We start from the raw sequence: 20594 nt of genomic DNA, 5'->3' as shown, positions 1-20594 counted from the left end.
TGAGTACGAAGCGCCTAATTCATTAAGAAACACATGCCACTTAACGAACTAGGCACTTCTTTTAAGTGGCATATGTAACTGCCAGAAATCTACTACAGTTATCAACTAAAGTGGTCTAACTTTTTATGAATTTGATTGGTGGGCATAGCCATGTCCCTTCTCTCCCCTGCTCCATCAATGCTATGAGCATATTGGACTGGTTTCAGTAAATAGACACACACACCCGAACAAATCCTTTATTAGAAATAAAAAACACAAACACATTCCCTGGTTCACCAATTTAATCAGCCCCAAAAAGCCCTCCATGTCCGGCGTAATCCAGGATGGTCCAGCGTAGCTTCCAGCTCTGCTGCATGAAGGTGACCGGAGCAGCAGCAGACACCGCCACTCCTGACAGCTCCACGCGGCAACTGAGGTGAGTAAAGCGATCAGCTGTATCCAGCGGTGGCCACAGGTAACCTCAGTGACAGCTCAGCTGTCTTCAGTTGCCGTGTGGAGCTGTCAAGAGCAGCGGTGTCTGCTGCTGCTCCGGTCACCTTCATTCAGCAGAGCTAGAAGCAACGCTGGACCATCCTGGATTATGCCGGACATGGAGGGCTTTTTGGGGCTGACTAAATTGGTGAACCAGGGAATGTGTTTGTGCTTTTTATTTCTAATAAAGGATTTGTTCGGGTGTGTGTGTCTATTTACTGAAACTTACAGATTAATCATGGAAGGTATCTCGGGGAGACGCCTGACATGATTAATCTAGGATTTAGTGGCAGCTAAGGGTTGCTGCCATTAACTCCTTATTACCCCGACTTGCCAACGCACCAGGGCAAATTAAGAAGAGCCGGGTAGAGTCCCAGAACAGTCTCATCTAATGGATGTGGCTATTTTGGGCGGCTGCTGACTGATATTGTTAGGCTGGTGGGATCCCCATAACGTGGAGCTCCCCATCCTGAGAATACCAGCCTTCAGCCGTATGGTTTTATCTGGCTGGTATTAAAATTGGGGGGGACCACACGCCGTTTTTTTTTAATTATGTATTTATTTTTTTTACTGCACAGTATAGACACGCCCACCGGCTGCTGTGATTGGGTGCAGTGACACAGCTGTCACTCAGCATGGGGGGCGTGTCTGACTGCAACCAATTACAGGCGCCTGTGGGCAGGGAAAGCAGGGAATACGAGATTGATTAATGAGCGGCCGGCTTTTTCAAAGTAATTGTTGCCGCGCATTCTCTGCACAGCTGTTCCTCGCAGCGCTGGTGATCGGGGAGCGGTAAGTGTGAGCCGGGGGAAGAAACAGATCGAGCGCCAATGTAAGTATGACTGAGAACATCATGAAAAAAGGTAAGTATACTGAATTTAACAAAAAAAAAAAATAACATCGTTCGTTTAAAAACGCACACGGACGAAACGTGCTGAACACGGACATACTCCGTGTGCGGTCCATGCAGGCACGGACCTATAGACTGAAGCGGTTCCGTGCCTGCGTGCTGCCGGCCAAAAACGGACATGTTGTCCCGGTAGAATAGCGCACACACGTACTTACTAGTGATGACCGAGTACTAAAAAGCTCGGGTGCTCGAGGCTCGGGCCGAGCATCCCAAGATACTCGTGTACTCGGCCCGAGCACCGAGCCCAATGTTATCCTATGGGAGACGCGAGTATTTTTATGAAATGACCCCCCGGCAGCATGTAGAAACCCTAAAGATGTCACAAAAGTCTCAGAAGAGTGCTCAAATGACATGGCAACAGCATGGGGAAGACCCCTTGAATCATTTATCACTCAAAAGTCCCAGCTGTGAACAATTTTGTCTGCGATTTACGCCATTTTTACGGATTCACCAGAAAACCTTCAAAAATGACACCAAAATGAATTTTCATGGCGGAAATGTTAAGGGCACATACCAAACAGTGAGATAGAGCTGGTGTATGTTAATTTTGGAGATTACATGAAAGATTTTATGTGAAAACATTGTGTGGCACTGCGATGTCCCTGAGAAGAGAAGTACATGAAGGCCTCTTGAGTCTAATGTGCCCATTTTGAGGAAGTGAGTCTTTGTAGTATTTTCCTTTGCCAGGGCAGTCCAAAATTGTGAGGTTCACCAATGCCCCTGCATACAGATGTGCATTAGGGCCTGTAAACCTGAAGTGCCCATTGTAAGGAAGTGGGTCTATTGTAGTATAGCCGTTTGGCAGGGCAGCCAAAAATTGGGAGGCTCCACGTTGTCCATGGATAGAGACGTACATGATGGCCTGTAAACCTGAAGTGCCCATTGTAAGGAAGTGGGTTTATTGTAGTATAGCCCTTAGGCAGGGCAGCCAAAAATTGGGAGGCTCCACATTGTCCCTGGATAGAGACGTGCATGAGGGCCTGTAAACCTGAAGTGCCCATTGTAAGGAAGTGGGTCTATTGTAGTATAGCCCTTAGGCAGGGAAGCCAAAAATTGGGAGGCTCCACATTGTCCCTGGATAGAGACGTGCATGATGGCCTGTAAACCAGAAGAGCTCATTGTAAGGAAGTGGGTCTATTTTAGTATAGTCCTTTGGCAGGGCAGCCAAAAATTGGGAGGCTCCACATTGTCCCTGGATAGAGACGTGCATGATGGCCTCTAAACCATAAGTGCCCATTGTAAGGAAGTGAGTCTATTGTAGTATAGCCCTTTGGCAGGGCAGCCAAAAATTGGGAGACTCCACATTGTCCCTGGATAGAGACGTGCATGATGGCCTGTAAACCAGAAGTGCCCATTGTAGGGAAGTGGGTCTATTGTAGTATAGCCCTTTGGCAGGGCAGCCAAAAATTGGGAGACTCCACATTGTCCCTGGATAAAGACGTGCATGATGGCCTGTAAACCCGAAGTGCCCATTGTAAGGAAGTAGGTCTATTGTAGTATAGCCCTTTGGCAGGGCAGCCAAAAATTGGGAGGCTTCACATTGTCCCTGGATAGAGACCTGTTAGGTTCTTAGTGCGTCCGTGCTTGCATTTAAAAACCGCACGTGTGTGCCTGTTGGTTGCAGCGTTCAGGTGCACTTGTGTGCGTTTTGCACAAACTTGGATATAACGCACAAGTCTAGTGAATACACATCAGCACAGCACTGCAAAATGCGCAAGGGCGTTGGCAACGAACAAGGAAGTGGACTTGATGGTGGTGCAGGCAGAGACCGAGGTCGTGGGCAAGCTCTAATTTCGCCACAACAAAGGGCCACATCTACTCGCTCGCACATCCTGTCCCAAATTCTTGGGGACCACAGCAGTACACCACTCTTGAACCAAGACCAGTGTCAACAGGTTGTTAGTTGGATAGCGGATAATGCTTCCAGTCAGATTGGCACCACCACAAACACTCTGTCTTCCACACGGTCAAGTGTCAGTAGCCGTGATACTGCACCGCACATTTCAGAACCTGATCCTCCTTCCTACCACCAGGCCGAGAACACGTCCACGGACATTACTGATCCCACACTTGGACACTCGGAAGAGCTGTTCACATTTCCATTCACACATTCTGGCCTCTCGCCAGCTCCTGTTGAAGGGGGTCATGACGAGATTGTATGTACAGGTGCCCAAATATTTGAGCAGTCACATTCTCACGAAGTTGGCAACGTGTCTCAACAAGGGGTGGACGATGATGAGACACAATTGTCAGGAAGTCAGGAGGAGGAGCAGGGTGCGGAAGAGGAAGACGATGTGGTGGATGATCCAGTAACTGACCCAACCTGGCAGGAGGATATGCAGAGCGAGGACAGCAGTGCACAGGGGGAGGGAGGCGTAGCATCCCAACAGGCAGTAAGAAGCAGATTGGTGGCCCCAGGCAGAAGTCAGGCAACCGTTCCCCGGAACAACAACACGACACAAGGTGCCTGTACAAATGTTAGGTCTTCCCAAGTCTGGCAGTTTTTTAAGTTGGCTCCAGATGATTCTAAAAAGGCCATTTGAAAAACCTGCCATGCCAGCATCAGCAGGGGTACCAAAACTAGCAGCCTGACCACCACCAGCATGATCAGGCACATGTCAGCCAAGCACCCGACTTTGTGGGATGTACAACAGAGTCGAGGAGAAGTGCTTGCTGATGTCACTGCTACGTCTTCGCTTGTGCATGCGAGCCAATCCCCTGTCCATGCTGCCCGCGAACAAGCCTCCTCTGGACCAGCACCTGCAGTTGCCCACGCAGAAATAACACCATCATCAAGCACGTCCTTGTCCAAGCGCAGCGTTCAGTTATCCATTCAGCAAACCTTTGAGCGCAGGCGCAAATACAGTGCCAACGCCCCACATGCCACACTTCTAAATGCTAACATTTCGCGACTGCTTGCGCTGAAAATGTTGCCTTTTAGGCTGGTGGAGACAGAAGCATTCCGCGACCTGATGGCGGCAGCTGTCCCACGTTACTCGGTCCCCAGCCGCCACTATTTCTCCCGGTGTGCCGTCCCCGCATTGCATAACCACGTGTCACAAAACATCACACGTGCCCTGAACAATGCTGTTTCAGCCAAAGTCCACCTAACCACAGACACGTGGACAAGTGCTTGTGGGCAAGGCCGCTACATCTCGTTGACGGCAAACTGGGTTAATATTGTGGAAGCTGGGACCCAGTCTGAGCGAGGGATGGAACACGTCCTTCCCACACCAAGGTTTGCAGGCCCTACCTCAGTTAGGGTTTCACCCACACTCTACAGCCATGGAATGTCATGCTCCTCAGCCTTGTCCTCCTCCTGAGCATCCTCATCCACTTTACCCCCCACACCAGTCCCAAGCTGGAAGCACTGCAGCACTGCCTCGGCGAAGCGGCAACAGGCTGTGCTGAAGCTAATCTGCATAGGTGACAAACCCCACAATGCAGAAGAGGTGTGGACAGCTCTGAAACAGCAGGCAGATCACTGGCTTACACCTCTGAACCTAAAGCCAGGAAAGGTCGTGTGTGACAATGGCCGGAACCTGGTGGCAGCTTTGAGGCGAGGCTAGCTGACACATGTTCCATGCGTGGCCCATGTGCTCAACCTCGTGGTTTAGCGGTTTCTAAAGTCATACTTAGAGCTGTCTGATCTGCTGGTAAACGTTCGCCACCTGTCTGCACATTTTCGAAAGTCACCTACTGCTTCAGCCGGCCTTGCCGGCTTTCAGCGCCATTTGCATCTTCCGGCTCACAGACTGGTGTGTGATGTCCCCATGCGTTGGAATTCAACTCTGCACATGTTGGTCAGGATATAAGAGCAGAAGAGGGCAGTTGTTGAGTACCTGCATCACCTAAGCTGTAGGGAAATGGGTCAAACTCCACATATAACACCTGAGGAGTTGAGATGGATGTCCGACCTATGTACCATCCGCCAAAACTTTGAGGACTCCACAAAGATGGTGAGCGGCGATGATGACATTATTAGCGTCACCATTAGAGTTGAGCGCGGTTCGCGGTTCGAGGTTCTCCAGTTCGAGGCTCGAGTGATTTTGGGGGCTGTTCGAGATCGAACTAGAACTCGAGCTTTTTGCAAAAGCTCGATAGTTCTAGATATGTTCGAGAACGGTTCTAGCAGCAAAAAGCTGGGCTTTTTACAGCTACAGTGTGCAGGAGCCATCGCTGGCAGCCTGCCACAAGCTGGTAACCAAGATAAACATCGGGTATCCAAGCAAAGCGCTTTGGTTAGTAACCCGATGTTTATCTTAGTTACGTGCAGGAAGCCCACACTTCCCGCTCAGCTCACTCCGCACCCTCCTGCCCGCGGCATGTACACATATACACACACACACGTACACACACACACACACACACACACATCCCCCCCCCGCTCAGCTTACCTGCGGTGATGAAGTCCCGCCATCCCGACCTCAGCGCTGTCACTGTCCTCCATGGCCGCCGCTTGTCACATCACCTCTCGCTTCCGACCCGAGACTGACTAGCGGTGACGTCACGGACCTCTCGCGATATTTGGCTGTGAAGGCGCCGGTCACTGAACTCAGTGACAGGGGCTGTCGGCAGTGCTGGAGATCAGCGCAGGTAATGTACCTCGCTGACAGCAGCACTTGTCATCCCCTGCAGTGACCTGGGCTGACCCATTGATGTTAGCTCAGGTCACTGCACTGCTCTCCCAGCCAATGGGGAACATCCTGCTCTTCATCGACTGGGACAGTGTGGATCGTCATGGCAACCCCTTGGATTACAGCAGACCTGGATTTGTTTTTCATTCTAATAAATTGGTTAAAGAGGGAATGTTTTGGGGAGTGTTTTTTCAAATAAAAATGTGTTTGTCGTCTGTTTTTTTTTATTACTGACTGGGTTGGTGATGTCGGGTATCTGATAGACGCCTGACCTCACCAACCCCAGGGCTTGATGCCAGGTGACATTACACATCTGGTATTAACCCCATATATTACCCCGTTTGCCACCGCACCAGGACGCGGGATGAGCTGGGGCGAAGCACCAGGATTGGTGCATCTAATGGATGCGCCACTTCTGGGGCGGCTGCGGCCTGCTATTTTTAGGCTTGGGAGAGTCCAATAACCATGGACCTCCCTAGTCTGAGAATATCAGGCCCCAGCTGTCTGCTTTACCTTGGCTGGTGATCCAATTTTGGGGGACCCCTACGTGTTTTTCTTTTTAAATTATTTATTTAATTTAAAATAACAGCGTGGGGTGCCCTCAGTTTTGGATTACCAGCCAAGGTGAGGCTGCCAGCTGTGGTCTGCAGGCTGCAGCCGTCTGCTTTACCCTAGCTGGCTACAAAACTAGGGGGAACCCTACGTCTTTTTTTTTTTCATTTTTTTGGCTAAATACAAAGCTAAGCACCCCTTAGTGCCACATGAAAGGCACCAAAGGGTGCTCCACTTTTTCTCAACTTTTTCTCCATTTTTTCTCCACTTTTTCTCCACTTTTTCTCCACTTTTTCTCCACTTTTTCTCCATTTTTTTCTCCACTTTTTCTCCACTTTTTCTCCACTTTTTCTCCACTTTTTCTCCACTTATTCTCCACTTTTTCTCCATTTTTTTCTCCACTTTTTCTCCACTTTCTCTCCACTTTTTCTCCATTTTTTCTCCACTTTTTCTCCACTTTTTCTCCACTTTTTCTCCATTTTTTTCTCCACTTTTTCTCCACTTTTTCTCCACTTTTTCTCCATTTTTCTCTCCACTTTTTCTCCACTTTTTATCCATTTATTCTCCACTTTTTCTCCACTTTTTCTCCATTTTTTTCTCCACTTTTTCTCCACTTTTTATCCACTTTTTCTCCACTTTTTCTCAACTTATTCTCCACTTTTTCTCCATTTTTTTCTCCACTTTTTCTCCACTTTTTCTCCACTTTTTCTCCACTTTTTCTCAACTTATTCTCCACTTTTTCTCCATTTTTTACTCCACTTTTTCTCCACTTATTCTCCACTTTTTCTCCACTTTTTCTCCACTTTTTCTCCATTTTTTTCTCCACTTTTTCTCCACTTTTTCTCCACTTTTTCTCCACTTTTTCTCCATTTTTTTCTCCACTTTTTCTCCACTTTTTATCCATTTATTCTCCACTTTTTCTCCACTTTTTCTCCATTTTTTTCTCCACTTTTTATCCACTTTTTCTCCACTTTTTCTCCACTTTTTCTCCACTTATTCTCCACTTTTTCTCCATTTATTCTCCACTTTTTCTCCACTTTTTCTCCATTTTTTTCTCCACTTTTTCTCCACTTTTTCTCCACTTATTCTCCACTTTTTCTCCACTTTTTCTCCATTTTTTTCTCCACTTATTCTCCACTTATTCTCCACTTTTTCTCCACTTTTTCTCCATTTTTTTCTCCACTTTTTCTCCACTTTTTCTCCATTTATTCTCCATTTATTCTCCACTTTTTATTCACTTTTTATCCATTTATTCTCCACTTTTTCTCCACTTTTTCTCCACTTTTTCTCCACTTTTTATCCATTTATTCTCCACTTTTTCTCCACTTTTTCTCCATTTTTTTCTCCACTTTTTCTCCACTTTTTCTCCACTTTTTCTCCACTTTTTCTCCACTTTTTATCCATTTATTCTCCACTTTTTCTCCACTTTTTCTCCACTTTTTCTCCACTTTTTCTCCACTTTTTCTCCATTTTTTTCTCCACTTTTTCTCCACTTTTTCTCCCCCTTTTTCTCCACTTTTTCTCCACTTTTTCTCCATTTTTTTCTCCACTTTTTCTCCACTTTTTATCCATTTATTCTCCACTTTTTCTCCACTTTTTCTCCATTTTTTTCTCCACTTTTTCTCCACTTTTTCTCCACTTTTTCTCCATTTTTTTCTCCACTTATTCTCAACTTATTCTCCACTTATTCTCCACTTTTTCTCCACTTTTTCTCCATTTTTTTCTTCACTTTTTCTCCACTTTTTCTCCATTTATTCTCCATTTATTCTCCACTTTTTCTCCACTTTTTATCCATTTATTCTCCACTTTTTCTCCACTTTTTCTCCACTTTTTCTCCACTTTTTCTCCACTTATTCTCCACTTTTTCTCCACTTTTTGTCCACTTTTTCTCCATTTTTTTCTCCCCTTATTCTCCACTTTTTCTCCACTTTTTCTCCACTTTTTCTCCACTTTTTCTCCATTTTTTTGTCCACTTTTTCTCCACTTTTTCTCCATTTATTCTCCACTTTTTCTCCACTTTTTCTTTATTTTTTTCTCCACTTTTTCTCCACTTTTTCTCCACTTTTTCTCCACTTTTTTTCCATTTTTTTCTCCACTTATTCTCCACTTATTCTCCACTTATTCTCCACTTTTTCTCCACTTTTTCTCCATTTTTTTCTCCACTTTTTCTCCACTTTTTCTCCATTTATTCTCCATTTATTCTCCACTTTTTCTCCACTTTTTATCCATTTATTTTCCACTTTTTCTCCACTTTTTCTCCACTTTTTCTCAACTTTTTCTCCACTTTTTCTCCACTTTTTCTCCACTTTTTCTCCATTTATTCTCCACTTATTCTCCACTTTTTCTCCACTTTTTCTCCATTTATTCTCCATTTATTCTCCACTTTTTCTCCACTTTTTCTCCAGTTTTTTTCTCCACTTTTTCTCCACTTTTTCTCCATTTATTCTCCACTTTTTCTCCGTTTTTTCTCCACTTTTTCTCCATTTTTTTCTCCACTTTTTCTCCACTTTTTCTCCATTTATTCTCCATTTATTCTCCACTTTTTCTCCACTTTTTATCCATTTATTCTCCACTTTTTCTCCACTTTTTCTCCATTTTTTTCTCCACTTTGTCTCCACTTTTTCTCCACTTTTTCTCCAATTTTTCTCCATTTATTCTCCATTTATTCTCCACTTTTTCTCCACTTTTTATCCATTTATTCTCCACTTTTTCTCCACTTTTTCTCCATTTTTTTCTCCACTTTTTCTCCACTTTTTCTCCACTTTTTCTCCACTTTTTCTCCACTTTTTCTCCATTTTTTTCTTCACTTTTTCTCCACTTTTTCTCCATTTATTCTCCACTTTTTCTCCACTTTTTCTTAATTTTTTTCTCCACTTTTTCTCCACTTTTTCTCCACTTTTTCTCCACTTTTTCTCCATTTTTTCTCCACTTTTTCTCCACTTTTTATCCATTTATTCTCCACTTTTTCTCCACTTTTTCTCCAAATGTTTTCTCCACTTTTTCTCCACTTTTTCTCCACTTTTTCTCCACTTTTTCTCCATTTTTTTCTCCACTTATTCTCCACTTATTCTCCACTTATTCTCCACTTTTTCTCCACTTTTTCTCCATTTTTTTCTCCACTTTTTCTCCACTTTTTCTCCATTTATTCTCCACTTTTTCTCCACTTTTTATCCATTTATTCTCCACTTTTTCTCCACTTTTTATCCATTTATTCTCCACTTTTTCTCCACTTTTTCTCCACTTTTTCTCCACTTTTTCTCCACTTTTTATCCATTTTTTTCTCCACTTATTCTCCACTTTTTCTCCATTTTTTTCTTCACTTTTTCTCCACTTTTTCTCCATTTATTCTCCATTTATTCTCCACTTTTTCTCCACTTTTTATCCATTTATTCTCCACTTTTTCTCCACTTTTTCTCCACTTTTTCTCCACTTTTTCTCCACTTATTCTCCACTTTTTCTCCACTTTTTGTCCACTTTTTCTCCATTTTTTCTCCCCTTATTCTCCACTTTTTCTCCACTTTTTCTCCACTTTTTCTCCACTTTTTCTCCATTTTTTTGTCCACTTTTTCTCCACTTTTTCTCCATTTATTTTCCACTTTTTCTCCACTTTTTCTTTATTTTTTTCTCCACTTTTTCTCCACTTTTTCTCCACTTTTTCTCCACTTTTTCTCCACTTTTTTCCATTTTTTTCTCCACTTATTCTCCACTTATTCTCCACTTATTCTCCACTTTTTCTCCACTTTTTCATCATTTTTTTCTCCACTTTTTCTCCACTTTTTCTCCATTTATTCTCCATTTATTCTCCACTTTTTCTCCACTTTTTATCCATTTATTTTCCACTTTTTCTCCACTTTTTCTCCACTTTTTCTCAACTTTTTCTCCACTTTTTCTCCACTTTTTCTCCACTTTTTCTCCATTTATTCTCCACTTATTCTCCACTTTTTCTCCACTTTTTCTCCATTTATTCTCCATTTATTCTCCACTTTTTCTCCACTTTTTCTCCAGTTTTTTTCTCCACTTTTTCTCCACTTTTTCTCCATTTATTCTCCACTTTTTCTCCGTTTTTTCTCCACTTTTTCTCCATTTTTTTCTCCACTTTTTCTCCACTTTTTCTCCATTTATTCTCCATTTATTCTCCACTTTTTCTCCACTTTTTATCCATTTATTCTCCACTTTTTCTCCACTTTTTCTCCATTTTTTTCTCCACTTTTTCTCCACTTTTTCTCCACTTTTTCTCCAATTTTTCTCCATTTATTCTCCATTTATTCTCCACTTTTTCTCCACTTTTTATCCATTTATTCTCCACTTTTTCTCCACTTTTTCTCCATTTTTTTCTCCACTTTTTCTCTACTTTTTCTCCACTTTTTCTCCACTTTTTCTCCACTTTTTCTCCATTTTTTTCTTCACTTTTTCTCCACTTTTTCTCCATTTATTCTCCACTTTTTCTCCACTTTTTCTTAATTTTTTTCTCCACTTTTTCTCCACTTTTTCTCCACTTTTTCTCCACTTTTTCTCCATTTTTTTCTCCACTTTTTCTCCACTTTTTATCCATTTATTCTCCACTTTTTCTCCACTTTTTCTCCAAATGTTTTCTCCACTTTTTCTCCACTTTTTCTCCACTTTTTCTCCATTTTTTTCTCCACTTATTCTCCACTTATTCTCCACTTATTCTCCACTTATTCTCCACTTTTTCTCCACTTTTTCTCCATTTTTTTCTCCACTTTTTCTCCACTTTTTCTCCATTTATTCTCCACTTTTTCTCCACTTTTTATCCATTTATTCTCCACTTTTTCTCCACTTTTTCTCCACTTTTTCTCCACTTTTTATCCATTTTTTTCTCCACTTATTCTCCACTTTTTCTCCACTTTTTCTCCACTTTTTCTCCACTTTTTCTCCACTTTTTCTCCACTTATTCTCCACTTATTCTCCACTTATTCTCCACTTTTTCTCCTTTTATTCTCCATTTATTCTCCACTTTTTCTCCACTTTTTCTCCATTTTTTTCTCCACTTTTTCTCCACTTTTTCTCCATTTATTCTCCACTTTTTCTCCACTTTTTCTCCACTATTTCTCCATTTTTTTCTCCACTTTTTCTCCACTTTTTCTCCATTTATTCTCCATTTATTTTCCTCTTTTTCTCCACTTTTTATCCATTTATTCTCCACTTTTTTTCCACTTTTTCTCCATTTTTTTCTCCACTTTTTCTCCACTTTTTCTCCACTTTTTCTCCACTTTTTCTCCATTTATTCTCCATTTATTCTCCACTTTTTCTCCACTTTTTATCCATTTATTCTCCACTTTTTCTCCACTTTTTCTCCATTTTTTTCTCCACTTTTTCTCCACTTTTTCTCCACTTTTTCTCCACTTTTTCTCCACTTATTCTCCACTTTTTCTCCACTTATTCTCCACTTTTTCTCCACTTATTCTCCACTTTTTCTCCGTTCTTTTTCTATGGTCGGTCTACCCATTAGCTCTGCCATGCATACTGTAGCTCTACACCTACTGCACATGTTACTTTATGATTGACATCTCTTTCGTACCAGAGCTGTCTAAGTCTACTCTGACCCCATATTTGTCATTACTATATTGTCCTTGTACTGCATTATGACATTTGTATCATGTGTTTCATTTCTTGCTGTGTTGCAATTTTTTTGCTGCATCCCAATTGTACCTCTACATTGTTCGAGTTTATGTTATTGTTCTCTCACTCTTATGCGATACTGATTATTGTCATTTTTCATGATTACATGCAGATAAGTCCAATCTGACGAAGGCTCAGGCCGAAACGTCATTTGTAACTTGTTTTGGACAAAAACATATATGCTTATGAAAAAAAAATGTTCTTAATACGGACCAATAAAGAGTGATTTTGCATTACTATCCATTGTGACTTACTGACTTAGTCTGGGAGATTTAGAGTGCCGAGGTTACTCACTAATTTTATCTATTATTACCTCTGAGCACCTATATACCAGTGAGCAGAGCTTCCTCTACAGTAGTTCTCCTGATTAGGCATGCCCTTACCTCATGAGCAGGGCATTGCAGCTTTGGTAGCAACCATTACGACATGGACTCTGCTGCTGTGGATCCGGGGAGAGTGAGTGCAGATTCATTGCACCCACACTCCTCACATGAAGGGTCCGCACTCCTAGAAAATGGGGGACACGTTCCCTGAGTGTCTCCCCCCCATATTCTAGATGGTCCAGAGTCGTCGTGGGACCCCTTTATTTTTTTTCTTACAATAAATTGGTGAAAGAGGAAATGTTTTGGGGACTGTTTTTTCAAATAAATTTCTTTTGTCGATTTTTTGTTTTTGTTAGTACTGACAGTTTATGATGTTGGGTATCTAATAGACGCCATGACATCACAAACTGCTGGGCTTGATCTCAGGTGACTTTACAGCTAGTATAAACCCGATTTATTACCCCGTTTGCCACTGCACCAGGGCACTGGATGAGCTGGGGTGAAGCACCAGGATTGGGGCATCTAGTGGATGCGCCACGTCTGGGGTGCCTGTGGCCTGCTATTTTTAGGCTGTGAAGGCCCAATAACTATGGACCTTCCCACCCTGAGAATACCAGACCACAGCTGTCCGCTTTACCTTGGCTGGTGATCCAATTTGGGGGGGACCCTACTTTTATTGTGTAATTATTAATATTTATAAAATAATAATAAAAAAGAGCCTGAGGGGACCTCCACATTGGATCCCCAACCACGGTAAAGCGTCCAGCTGTGGTTTTCAGGCTACAGCCGTCTGCTTTACCCTATCTGGCTATCAAAAATTGGGGGACCCAACGTCATTTTTTTTTAACTATTTTTTAAATAGAAAAAATTAATAGGCTTCCCTGTATTTTGATTGCCAACCAAGGTAACGGCAGGCAGATGGGGGTGGCAACCCATAGCTGTCTGCTTTATCTGCGCTGAGAATCAAAAATACCGCGGAGCGCTACGTCATTTTTTTAAAGATTTATTTTTACAGCACTGTGATGTCCAGCAATCAAAATACAGGGAAGCCCATTTTGTTTTTAGTTATTTAAATAAATAATTAAAAAAAATATATATGGACTCCCGCTGCATTTTTTGTATTGCTAGCTAAGGGTAATCCAAGCAGCTACTGGCTGCTAACCCTCACTGCTTGGTGTTACCTTCACTGGCAATGGAAAATCCAGGGAAGCATTTTTTATTTTTTTTGCCAAAAAACTACAAAAAAAGGACGTGAGCTTCGCCATATTTTTGTATGCTAGCCACGTATAGCAGGCAGGTGGTGGAAGAGTTGGATACAGCGCCAGAAGATGGCGCTTCTATGAAAATGCCATTTTCTGAGGCGGCTGCCGTCTGCAATTCGCAGCAGTGGGGCCCAGAAAGCTCAGGCCAACCTATGCTGCGGATTCCAATCCCCAGCTGCCTAGTTGTACCTGGCTGGACACAAAAATGGGGCGAAGCCTACGTCATTTGTTTTCTAATTATTTCATGAAATTCATGAAATAATAAAAAAGGTCTTCCCTTTAATTTTGGTTCCCAGCCGGGTACAAATAGGCAACTGGGGGTTGGGGGCAGCCGTACCTGCCTGCTGTACCTGGCTAGCATACACAAATATGGCGAAGCCCACATAATTTTTTCAGGGGGCAAAAAACTTCTGGATACAGTCCTGGATGGAGTATGCTGAGCCTTGTAGTTCTGCAGCTGCTGTCTGTCTGTATGGAGAAGAGCAGACAGCAGCTGCAGAACTACAAGGCTCAGCATACTCCATCCAGGACTGTATGCAGAAGTTTATTGCCCACCAAAAAAATGACGTGGGCTTCGCCATATTTTTGTATGCTAGCCAGGTACAGCAGGCAGCCACGGGCTGCCTCCAACCCCCAGTTGCCTATTTGTACCTGGCTGGGAACCAAAAATATAGGGAAGCCCGTTTTTTTTTAATTATTTCACTTATTTCATGAAATAATTAAAAAACAAATGACGTGGGCTTTACCCCATTTTTGTGTCCAGCCGGGTACAACTAGGCAGCTGGGGATTGGAATCCGCAGCACAGGTTAGCCCGAGGTTTGTGGGCGCCTCTGCTGCGGATTTCAGTCCGCAGCCGTCCCAGAAAATGGCGCTCTCATAGAAGCGCCATCATCTGGCGCTGTATCCAACTCTTCCAACAGCCCTGGAGCCGGGTGGCTTGTTGGGTAATCATGAGTTAATACTGGCTTTGTTTTACTAGCCAGTATTAAGCCAGAGATTCTTAATGTCAGGCACATTTGACCCGGCCATTAAGAATCTCCAATAAAGGGTTAAAAAAAAACCACACAGAGAAAAAATACATTAATAGAAATAAATACACAGACACATTAGAGACTCCATCTTTATTACCCCCTGTCAGCCCTCCACGATCCTGCTCTTCTGTCTTCTTTCTTTCTAGTGTAGTAGTAGTGACGATTGTAGTGATGATGAGATTCACCAGCTCATCACTTGGGGCTGGGGAACCTCCATCCTAACTACAATCCTCACTACAATCGGGAAGCAGCGTGCAGCCTTCACTCCGTGAGTGATCAGTGCTGGCTGCTAGCGGTAACGCTGACAGACGCGTTACCATAGCAACGGTGCTCTCGGAGCCGCGGTTAGCGGTGACGTCACCGCTAACTGCGTTGCTATGGCAACGGTGATCTCCGTTAATGACCGGCTGTGTCAGCCGGTCCCTAACGGAACGGGGAGTCGACCGTGTGCTAGAGCATGTCGCCGGTACACGGCGATACACATATGTGCACCGTGTACCGGAGAGATGCACTCGCAGGTCCTACATGACGTGTCATAGTCATGTGACCAGTCTGTAGCCAATGAGATAATAGCCACATGACTGGTCACATGGCTATTTTGACGTCACGATAGGTCCTGCATCTCTGCTGGCAGTGCAGGTCACCGGGAGGATTCAGCGATCATCGGATGGAATAGCGGCAGGAGACAGAGTGCAGAAGGGATCGCGAGGACCGGTAAGTGTTATGGCAATGTTTATTAACTGTTTGTGTACATTTATCATGCATTTTTATGTGTTTGTGATTGCCTTCCATTATAGCCTATACGTTCGAGTTCGGTTCGTCGAACGTTCGACGAACCGAACTCGAACGGGACCCCCGTTTGGCGAGCCGACCTCGAGCCGAACTGGGTCCGGTTCGCTCATCTCTAGTCACCATACCGCTTCTCTGCCTTCTAAAATGGTCTCTGATCAAAAACAAACATGATGCATTGCAGGCGGAGCGCAATGAGTTGGAGCAAGAAACAGTAGTGGGTGTGGGTGATAACTAGAGATGAGCGAACTGGTCGTGGTTCGGCTCGAGGCCGGTTCGCCGAACGGGGGTCCCGTTCGAGATCGGTTCGTCGAACGTTCGACGAACCGAACTCGAACGTATAGGCTATAATGGGAGGCAATCACAAACACATAAAAATGCATTATAAATGTACACAAACAGTTAATAAACATTGCCATAACACTTACCGGTCCTCGTGATCCCTTCTGCACTCTGTCTCCTGCCGCTATTCCATCCGATGATCGCTGAATCCTCCCGTGACCTGCACTGCCAGCAGAGATGCAGGACCTATCGTGACGTCAAAATAGCCATGTGACCAGTCACGTGGCTATTATCTCATTGGCTACAGACTGGTCACATGACTATGACACGTCATGTAGGACCTGCGAGTGCATCTCTCCGGTACACGGTGCACATATGTGTATCGCCGTGTACCGGCGACATGCTCTAGCACACGGTCGACTCCCCGTTCCGTTAGGGACCGGCTGACACAGCTGGTCATTAATGGAGATCACCGTTGCCATAGCAACGCAGTTAGCGGTGACGTCACCGCTAACCGCGGCTCCGAGAGCACCGTTGCTATGGTAACGCGTCTGTCAGCGTTACCGCTGTTACCGCTAGCAGCCAGCACTGATCACTCACGGAGTGAAGGCTGCACGCTGCTTCCCGATTGTAGTGATGATTGTAGTGAGGATGAGGTTCCCCAGCCCCAAGTGATGAGCTAGGGAACCTCATCCTCACTACAATCGTCACTACTACTACACTAGAAAGAAAGAAGACAGAAGAGCAGGATCGTGGAGGGCTGACAGGGGGTAATAAAGATGGAGTCTCTAATGTGTCTGTGTATTTATTTCTATTAAAGTATTTTTTCTCTGTGTGGTGTCTTTTTTTTAACCCTTTATTGGAGATTCTTAATGGCCGGGTCAAACGTGCCTGACATTAAGAATCTCTGGCTTAATACTAGCTGGTAAAACAAAGCCAGTATTAACTCATGATTACCCAACAAGCCACCCGGCTCCAGGGCTGTTGGAAGAGTTGGATACAGCGCCAGATGATGGCGCTTCTATGAGAGCGCCATTTTCTGGGACGGCTGCGGACTGAAATCCGCAGCAGAGGCGCCCACAAACCTCGGGCTAACCTGTGCTGCGGATTCCAATCCCCAGCTGCCTAGTTGTACCCGGCTGGACACAAAAATGGGGCGAAGCCCACGTCATTTGTTTTTTAATTATTTCATGAAATAAGTGAAATAATTAAAAAAACCGGGCTTCCCTATATTTTTGGTTCCCAGCCGGGTACAAATAGGCAACTGGGGGTTGGAGGCAGCCCGTGGCTGCCAGCTGTACCTGGCTAGCATACAAAAATATGGCGAAGCCCACGTCATTTTTTTGGTGGGCAAAAAACTTCTGCATACAGTCCTGGATGGAGTATGCTGAGCCTTGTAGTTCTGCAGCTGCTGTCTGCTCTTCTCCATACAGACAGACAGCAGCTGCAGAACTACAAGGCTCAGCATACTCCATCCAGGACTGTATGCAGAAGTTTTTTGCCCCCTGAAAAAATTATGTGGGCTTCGCCATATTTTTGTATGCTAGCCAGGTACAGCAGGCAGGTACGGCTGCCCCCAACCCCCAGTTGCCTATTTGTACCCGGCTGGGAACCAAAAATAAAGGGAAGCCCTTTTTTTATTATTTCATGAATTTCATGAAATAATTAGAAAACAAATGACGTAGGCTTTGCCCCATTTTTGTGTCCAGCCAGGTACAACTAGGCAGCTGGGGATTGGAATCCGCACCACAGGTTGGCCTGAGCTTTCTGGGCCCCACTGCTGTGAATTTCAGTCTGCAGCCGCCTCAGAAAATGGCATTTTCATAGAAGCGCCATCTTCTGGCGCTGTATCCAACTCTTCCAGCACCTGCCTGCTATACCTGGCTAGCATACAAAAATATGGCGAAGCTCACGTCCTTTTTTTGTAGTTTTTTGGCAAAAAAAATAAAAAATGCTTCCCTGGATTTTCCATTGCCAGTGAAGGTAACACCAAGCAGTGGGGGTTAGCAGCCAGTAGCTGCTTGGATTACCCTTAGCTAGCAATACAAAAAATGCAGCGGTAGCCCATATATATTTTTTTTAATTATTTATTTAAATAACTAAAAATAAAATGGGCTTCCCTGTATTTTGATTGCTGGACATCACAGTGCTGTAAAAATAAATCTTTAAAAAAATGATGTAGCGCTCCGCGGTATTTTTGATTCTCAGCGCAGATAAAGCAGACAGCTATGGGTTGCCACCCCCATCTGCCTGCCGTTACCTTTGGTTGGCAATCAAAATACAGGTATGCCCATTAATTTTTTCTATTTAAAAAATAGTTAAAAAAAAAAAATGACGTTGGGTCCCCCCATTTTTGATAGCCAGCTAGGGTAAAGCAGACGGCTGTAGCCTGAAAACCACAGCTTGCAACTTTACCGTGGTTGGGGATCCAATGTGGAGGTCCCCTCAGGCTCTTTTTTATAATTATTTTATAAATATTAATAATTACACAATAAAAGTAGGGTCCCCCCCAAATTGAATCACCAGCCAAGGTAAAGCGGACAGCTGTGGTCTGGTATTCTCAGGGTGGGAAGGTCCATAGTTATTGGGCCTTCACAGCCTAAAAATTGCAGGCCGCAGGCACCCCAGACGTGGCGCATCCACTAGGTGCGCCAATCCTGGCGCTTCACCCCAGCTCATCCCGTGCCCTGGTGCAGTGGCAAACGGGGTAATAAATCGGGTTGATACTAGCTGTAAAGTCACCTGAGATCAAGCCCAGCAGTTTGTGATGTCATGGCGTCTATTAGATACCCAACATCATAAACTGTCAGTACTAACAAAAACAAAAAATCGACAAAAGAAATTAATTTGAAAAAACAGTCCCCAAAACATTTCCTCTTTCACCAATTTATTGTAAGAAAAAAAATAAAGGGGTCCCACGACGACTCTGGACCATCTAGAATATGGGGGGGAGACACTCAGGGAACGTATCCCCCATTTTCTAGGAGTGCGGACCCTTCATGTGAGGAGTGTGGGTGCAATGAATCTGCACTCACTCTCCCCGGGTCCACAGCAGCAGAGTCCATGTCGTAATGGTTGCTACCAAAGCTGCAATGCCCTGCTCATGAGGTAAGGGCATGCCTAATCAGGAGAACTACTGTAGAGGAAGCTCTGCTCACTGGTATATAGGTGCTCAGAGGTAATAATAGATAAAATTAGTGAGTAACCTCGGCACTCTATATCTCCCAGACTAAGTCAGTAAGTCACAATGGATAGTAATGCAAAATCACTCTTTATTGGTCCGTATTAAGAAACATTTTTTTTCATAAGCATATATGTTTTTGTCCAAAACAAGTTACAAATGACGTTTCGGCCTGAGCCTTCGTCAGATTGGACTTATCTGCATGTAATCATGAAAAATGACAATAATCAGTATCACATAAGAGTGAGAGAACAATAACATAAACTCGAACAATGTAGAGGTACAATTGGGATGCAGCAAAAAAATTGCAACACAGCAAGAAATGAAACACATGATACAAATGTCATAATACTGTACAAGGACAATATAGTAATGACAAATATGGGGTCAGAGTAGGCTTAGACAGCTGTGGTATGAAAGAGATGTCAATCATAAAGTAACATGTGCAGTAGGTGTAGAGCTACAGTATGCATGGCAGAGCTAATGGGTAGACCGACCATAGAAAAAGAACGGAGAAAAAGTGGAGAAAAATTGGAGAAAAAATGGAGAAAAAGTGGAGAAAAAGTGGAGAAAAAGTGGAGAAAAAGTGGAGAAAAAAATGGAGAAAAAGTGGAGAAAAAGTGGAGAAAAAGTGGAGAAAAAGTGGAGAAAAAGTGGAGAAAAAAATGGAGAAAAAGTGGAGAAAAAGTGGAGAATAAATGGAGAAAAAGTGGAGAAAAAGTGGAGAAAAAAATGGAGAAAAAGTGGAGAAAAAGTGGAGAAAAAGTGGAGAAAAAGTGGAGAAAAAAATGGAGAAAAACTGGAGAATAAATGGAGAAAAAGTGGAGAAAAAAATGGAGAAAAAGTGGAGAAAAAGTGGAGAAAAAGTGGAGAATAAATGGAGAAAAAGTGGAGAATAAATGGAGAAAAAATGGAGAAAAAGTGGAGAAAAAGTGGAGAATAAATGGAGAAAAAGTGGAGAAAAAGTGGAGAAAAAAATGGAGAAAAAGTGGAGAAAAAGTGGAGAAAAAAATGGAGAAAAAGTTGAGAAAAAGTGGAGAATAAATGGAGAAAAAGTGGAGAAAAAAATGGAGAAAAAGTGGAGAAAAAGTGGAGAAAAAGTGGAGAATAAATGGAGAATAAATGGAGAAAAAGTGGAGAAAAAATGGAGAAAAAGTGGAGAAAAAGTGGAGAAAAAGTGGAGAATAAATGGAGAAAAAGTGGAGAAAAAGTGGAGAAAAAGTGGAGAAAAAAATGGAGAAAAAGTGGAGAAAAAGTGGAGAAAAAGTGGAGAAAAAGTGGAGCACCCTTTGGTGCCTTTCATGTGGCACTAAGGGGTGCTTAGCTTTGTATTTAGCCAAAAAAATGAAAAAAAAAAATGACGTAGGGTTCCCCCTAGTTTTGTAGCCAGCTAGGGTAAAGCAGACGGCTGCAGCCTGCAGACCACAGCTGGCAACCTCACCTTGGCTGGTAATCCAAAACTGAGGGCACCCCACGCTGTTATTTTAAATTAAATAAATAATTAAAAAAAAACAC

The 20594-nt window shown here is 43.4% G+C and overlaps 1 protein-coding gene across 5 annotated transcripts in view; it reads left to right on the top strand.

Annotated features, from left to right (window-relative positions):
• Positions 1–20594, top strand: part of LINGO2 (leucine rich repeat and Ig domain containing 2) — a 2307572-nt gene that overhangs the window by 412442 nt on the left and 1874536 nt on the right. The window lies entirely within an intron of this gene.

This window comes from Anomaloglossus baeobatrachus, chromosome 1 (assembly GCF_048569485.1).
Source record: "Anomaloglossus baeobatrachus isolate aAnoBae1 chromosome 1, aAnoBae1.hap1, whole genome shotgun sequence".
Taxonomy (NCBI): Eukaryota; Metazoa; Chordata; class Amphibia; order Anura; family Aromobatidae; genus Anomaloglossus; species Anomaloglossus baeobatrachus.
This window is presented reverse-complemented; position numbering and strand designations above follow the sequence as displayed.